The sequence below is a fragment of the Balaenoptera physalus genome, assembly GCF_965194825.1.
Source record: "Balaenoptera physalus genome assembly, chromosome: 2".
NCBI classification, from domain to species: domain Eukaryota; kingdom Metazoa; phylum Chordata; class Mammalia; order Artiodactyla; family Balaenopteridae; genus Balaenoptera; species Balaenoptera physalus.
This window is the reverse complement of record NC_138883.1, coordinates 101,400,546-101,406,396: the sequence shown is the minus strand read 5'-3', so window position 1 is coordinate 101,406,396 and position 5,851 is coordinate 101,400,546.

The following is a 5,851-nucleotide window of genomic DNA, read 5'->3' as shown; positions in this document are numbered from 1 at the left end:
CCCCAAAAAAAAAAGACAAACTGTAAGTTTGTTTTTTTGTTGTTGTTTTTTTTTGTTTTGTTTTTAGAAATCTTTTCAAATTAGTGGGGGGTTTTTTGGTTTGTTTTTAAATTTATTTATTTATTTATTTATTTTTTATTTTTTTGGCTGTGTTGGGTCTTCGTTTCTGTGCGAGGGCATTCTCTAGTTGGGGCGAGCGGGGGCCCCTCTTCATTGCGGTGTGCGGGCCTCTCACTATCGTGGCCTCTCTTGTTGCGGAGCACAGGCTCCAGACGCGCAGGCTCAGCAATTGTGGCTCACAGGCCTAGTTGCTCCGCGGCATGTGGGATCTTCCCAGACCAGGGCTTGAACCCGTGTCCCCTGCATCGGCAGGCAGATTCCCAACCACTGCGCCACCAGGGAAGCCCCTTTAAGTTTTTTTTTGAAGTTTGTGACATGGTTTCTGTTTTGTAAATAAGTTCATTTGTATCATTTTTTAAAAATTCCACATAAAAGTGATATCATATAATATTTGTCTTTCTCTGTCTGACTTATTTTCACTCAGTATGATAATCTCTAAGTCCATCCATGTTGCTGCAAATGGTAATATGCCATTCTTTTTTATGACTAATATTCATATATATATATGTATGTGTGTATATATATATATATATATATATATATATATATCACATCTTCTTTATCCATTCATCTGCTGATGGACATTTAGGTTGCTTCTATGTCTTGGCTATTGCAAATAGTGCTGCTATGTACATTGGGGTGTATATATCTACGCTCAGGAGTGGGTTTGCTGGATCATATGGTAGTTCTGTTTTTACATTTTAAAGGAATTTCCATACTGTTTTCCATAGTGGCTGCACCAGTTTACATTCCCACCAACAGTGTAGGAGGGTTGCTGTATGGGAAGTATTCTTAAAGAGAGCAATCTAGTTCCTTCTGGAAAGCAACAGGGGTATTCTACCTGTAACATGTTTAATTAAATTAAGGTGTGCGCTCTTTATTTTTTTACCTTAAATTATTAATTTATTTGACCAATTCTCTACTATAGATATTTCTTTTTCTGTAACAAGTAATGCCGCATTGAAATTCATTTACATATATAGTTGTGTATTTGGGAGAGTATTTCTGTAGACTTATTGCTAGAGAAGAATTTCTATGTTGAGTAGTAAGTAGATTTTTTAATTTGATAGATGCTGTGAAATTTTCTCCACAAAGCTCTGTGCCATTAGCAGTCCAAACACAAGTATGTGAGTGGTATTCCATTAAGGTGTGCACTTCTTAAATTATTCATTGATAAGAAATAATACAATGTACTATTAACTGTATATTATATCACTTTCACCAAAGCAATATTAGTCCATAGTTTTAAAATATCATATAACTGTTAAAGGCATGTACCAAAACACAGCAATCTCCTGCCCTTTTCATCTTATTGTTCTCTGCCTTAAATGTAACTACTTAGGTATATATATAATTTTTTTACATATGCATCTATATATATTTTTTTCACATATATAATTCAAGTACTATGAATGAACAGTCTTGTTGGTTGGTGGTCTTTATTTTAGAGCAAACAGGTGGCCAGCTGCCTTTTTCATCATGTAACCCTAAAGGTCATTCTCTATAGACATTTTTTCCTGAGGCTGTCCATCTTGCCATCTCCTGCCTGTGTTTATAAAACTGGTTACTGTTAGTCTGAAATTCAGTAGGGAAGGAAAATAGCTTTACTTTTCAGTATGCTGACTATCACTTACTTGTTTTAAATCTGTCATTTCATCCTCATTCTCCTCTATTCCTGGCATCCTCAAGTCCAGAGCCTCTGGTCTAATTTCTCCAAAGCATCCCTTCTGCTGAAAGTGTTGGGGAGGGGGAGGAGGGCCCTACTACTTAGAGTGTGAATGGCAACCTGGCAACCTGACTGTTGATTATACAGACTTTCAAACAATCCCCTGCTTTCGGTCCTCACACACACACATACACACACACTCACATGCCTCACTCTCTGACTTCTGAGGTACTTGGCACTTCTAATCCCTGAGCATTTCCAGGGTTCTGAGGGGGTAAATCAACTTCTTCCCATCAGTATCCCCTCTATAGGTACTCCTCCATCTTAAAATTGAAAATGTACTGATTATATTTAATATGTCACGGGGTGGGGAGAGATAGGAATTAGCCTTCAAATAAACCATAATCAGGACTTCCCTGGTGGTGCAGTGGTTAAGAATCCACCTGCCAATGCAGGGGACATGGGTTCGAGCCCTGGTCCAGGAAGATCCCACATGCTGCGGAGCAACTAAGCCCGTGCGCCACAGCTACTGAGCCTGCGCTCTAGAGCCCGTGAGCCACAACTACTGAGCCCTCGTGCCACAACTACTGAAGCCTGTGCACCTAGAGCCCGTGCTCTGCAACAAGAGAAGCCACCACAAGGAGAAGCCCATGCGCTGCAGTGAAGAGTAGCCCCTGCTCGCCACAGCTAGAGAAAAGCCCGCGCACAGCAACGAAGACCCAACGCAGCCAAAAATTAAAAAAAAAAAAACAACAATCAAAGCATTAGTTGGTTCGTTTTTTTGTCTATATGTGGTTATAAATCATACTTGTCATTTAATTAGAATTTATATTCCAATAGAAAAGTGCTGTTTATCCTCCATTAGTTAGGTATGACGTGTCCTTTTTTAAATAGAAGTCAGTCTTTATAGGTAAGAAAAGCACCTTGAAGTAGCACTTGCCAGATGCCCTAACAGAACAGTGACCCTGTGCTATTGATGAGGTCCAAGAACCTTTAATTAAACCTCTGAAACATTCTAGTAACTCCAGGAACACATGAGAGGTAGAGTTGAACTCTGTCTCAAGAGTGAACTGAAGTAGTGAAAGAGCCTCAGGCTGGGATGAACTCTGAATATCTAATTCCATCCCTGGCTCGGAGGTATTAGAGACACCTGTCCTGGACACCTGGGATCCAGGTAGTAAGTTTGGGCACTCGATCTATACTCACTCTGTGCTCCTTGCCTTCCTAGCAAAGTACCAGAGGGCATAGGTAGTTTGGATTGGTGTGGCTGCCAGGTGGAAAATATCCAGGGCTGAATGGAAGCCATCATCGATATGGCCTCCAGGATTATAACACATTTATAGTTTCCTCCATTCCTATACAATGATAAGAAGTGGAGGATGTATGGATTTTGAATTGTGTGACACCCGAGGATAATCATCAAACCAACATATTCCTTGCCTGTTTTTCTCTTCTGATCTCTTATTTATATAAATATTGTTATTAAATCCAGAACAAAATAATGAGCTATAAAAGATTTTGACTTGATCATTTGATTTTATCTAAAAATAATCTTAAAACCCCCAATAGATAAGTAAATCCCATTCTTTAAATCCTAAAAATGTAGGTGGAGATCTTAGGTGGTGACCCTTTTCTAGTAAAACACTAAAGACAATCAAAATACTAAGAGCAATCTGAAACAATTGTAGAAAAATAAGATTCTAATATAGTTAAAGGAAAGCTTCAGTTTCAAGGTTAAAAATGGATGACCAGAGCTCTGAGTTTACCAAGGTGGCAATGTCCTCTTTGTCACAGCCCACAGTGGGCATGGTCTTTCCGAGAGTGGGGCTTCCTGGAAGACTTAGGCACAACCTGAGCTCTGAAGGCAAAGACCCTCATATATGGGTCTCAAAGGGAAGAGTCTTACATTTTCGCCCGTGTGACCTAAAGAAACTACATAGGATTTTTGCATCTCGGTTGCCTTGTCTGTAAAATGGGATGATTACCTTGTAGGAGTGTTGTGAAGGTTAAAAGAATTAAACATTTAGAGGAGTGTCTGGCACTCCTCTAATTGTTAGCAATGATCACCTCACACATAAGAAAGGACAGAAACAGAAAAATGCATTTAAAAGTAGGAGGAGGGGCAGAATTAGCTAAAGGCCAAAGAGCCCAGGGTCCCTGCCTCTGGTTCTAAATTGTATTTCAATTCAGGAAATTCCAGGATTGCATCAGCCCAATAAGATAAGCAGCCTGTCATCTTACACTGTTTGCCAGGACGTGATGCTCTTTTTATATTAGGTTGCTGTTCTAATATGAGTCACATATGTGAGCTACAGCTACTTCTGCAGATGGAATAGTGTTTCATCAAGGTACAGGAAATGCCCTTTCTCCTTTTTTCTCACCTTTAACCTGAAAATCATGTGGTATTTATTTCCTACGTATTAACTCTACAATTAACTCCAAATTACCCATGCTAGGAAAGGGAAAGAACAACACAGAGTGTTATGAAGAGTGCTTCAAAAATCCCTTATAATTTATGACTTTCGTGTTTAGAATATTACATTTGAGAGTTGGTGTCTAAATGTTGTCGAAACAAAACATCAAGCAAAACAACTCTTTCTGGAAGACTGATCTCAGAGAAGTCAGAAAATTTATCCCATTCTCCATCCAATAATCTGGTACAAAACCATGCTGTTTTCCTCTTCTGAGCTAGGATGCACCATAGCATCTGAATGGAGAAAACCAACAGCCTAACTTGTGTGGTTGTTCACTGTTTGGTTCACACCCTTCCTGTAGATAAGGAAGATGTTTAATCATTCCTTACAGTTGAACTTAATTGTGAATAGAGCTTCGGTCTCCTTATCATTCTGGAAGATTGTATATGATAGAAGGAAGTAACAAAAAAAATAATGAATTTATCTATGAGTTTAAATTGTTTTTTAAATGCACAAGTAGTATGGTTATGTACTATGAAGAAATCAGGTCTTTGACAATCTAGCCCTGTGCAAACTCGTTGATTAGATGCATTTTCCCTCAAACCCCTGACAAAAAGAAGGAAAGAATTATAGACTTGAAATCAATGATTATAGACTTGAAATCAATGTTTGTATCCTGCAACTTTACCAAATTCATTGACGAGCTCTAATGGTTTTCTAGTGACATCTTTAGGATTTTCTAGGTATAGTATCACGTCATCTGAAAACAGTGACAGTTTTACTTCTTACTTTCCCATTTGGATTTCTTTTATTTCTTTTTGTTCTCTGATTGCCATGGCTAGGACTTCCAAAACCATGTTGAATAAAAGTGGCGAGAGTGGATATGCTTGTCTTCTACCTAATCTTAGAGGAAATGCTTTCAGCTTTTCACTGTTGAGTAGGATGTTCGCTGTGGGTTTGTCATATATGGCCTACATTATGTTGAGGTGTGTTCCCTCTGTGCCCACTTGCTGGACAGTTTTTATCATAAATTGATGTTGAACTTTATCAAAAGCTTTTTCTGCATCTATTGAGATGATCATATGGCTTTTATTCTTCTATTTATTAATGTGGTGTGTCACATTGATTGATTTGTGGATATTGAAAACTCCTGGTATCCCTGGGATAAATCCTACTTGATCATAGTGTATGATCCTATGATCCTTTTAATGTATTGTTGGATTTGGTTTGCTAATATCTTGTTGAGGATTTTTGCATCTATGTTCATCAGTGATATTGGCCTGTAATTTTCTTTTTTTGTGATATCTTTGTCTGGTTTTGGTATCAGGGTGATGGTGGCCTCATAGAATGGGTTTGGAAGTGTTCCTTCCTCTGCAATTTTTTTGGAATAGTTTAAGAAGGATAGATGTTATCTCTTTAAATGTTTGATAGAACTCACCTGTGAAGCCATCTGATCCTGGACTTTTGTTTGTTGGGAATTTTTAAATTATTGATTCAATGTCATTACTGGTGATTGGCCTGTTCATATTTTCTGTTTCTTCCTGGTTCAGTCTTGGAAAATTATACTTTTCTAAGAATTTGTCCATTTCTTCCAGGTTGTCCATTTTATTGGTATATAGTTGTTCATAGTAGTCTCTTATGATCCTTTGTG